Source organism: Malania oleifera, chromosome 9, assembly GCF_029873635.1.
Source record: "Malania oleifera isolate guangnan ecotype guangnan chromosome 9, ASM2987363v1, whole genome shotgun sequence".
In the NCBI taxonomy this organism is placed as follows: domain Eukaryota; kingdom Viridiplantae; phylum Streptophyta; class Magnoliopsida; order Santalales; family Ximeniaceae; genus Malania; species Malania oleifera.
Genome location: NC_080425.1, coordinates 47,155,251 through 47,155,939, shown reverse-complemented (window position 1 = coordinate 47,155,939; position 689 = coordinate 47,155,251).

The window sequence follows — 689 nt, the reverse complement described above, 5'->3', positions numbered from 1 at the left end:
TTACTGTTTTACCATGATTCTGTTTCAACTGAAATAACCATAACATTGAAATAACTTATCTGGATAAACTATAGTATCTAAATATCTGAAGTATCCAAATAACTAAAATATCTTAAAGTTATGGTTCTGAAATATGTATATCATGGTATTCTATAGATGCTGAAAAATATATTTCTGTGTTTACTGTAAATCATGATATTTTGAAAATTGTATAAATTCTGTACTAAACTGATAATTACTCATGCCACACAATTAAGTAAATAAGAAATCCATGTATTGTAATCTATATTTTCCAGATAATAAAAATAATTTATAATCTGTGAAATATCCCCTGATAACTCATAATTTCATACAGAGTTCGTATCCCAAAATTACATACATCTTTACTGATAAAATTCCTAAAATTACCAGCATAGCATATTACCCTTACCTGACAGACTAGGAGACCTAATTCCAACTTTATCCTTACGCCCACAGCGTACCAAACACAAAATCTTGAAATCACATCAACCTAATAATCAACTCAAACACCAATATATTTTCATATTATACAAAATCTGAGTTTAGAAAAGCCCGATAACTACAAAAACCCTAAAATAACCTACTTACCCTGATTTTGGGATGGTGCCTAAAACTTTTCAAACCAACATTTTGCTCTGACTATGTTGTAGAGAATCTCCTTAGGATCA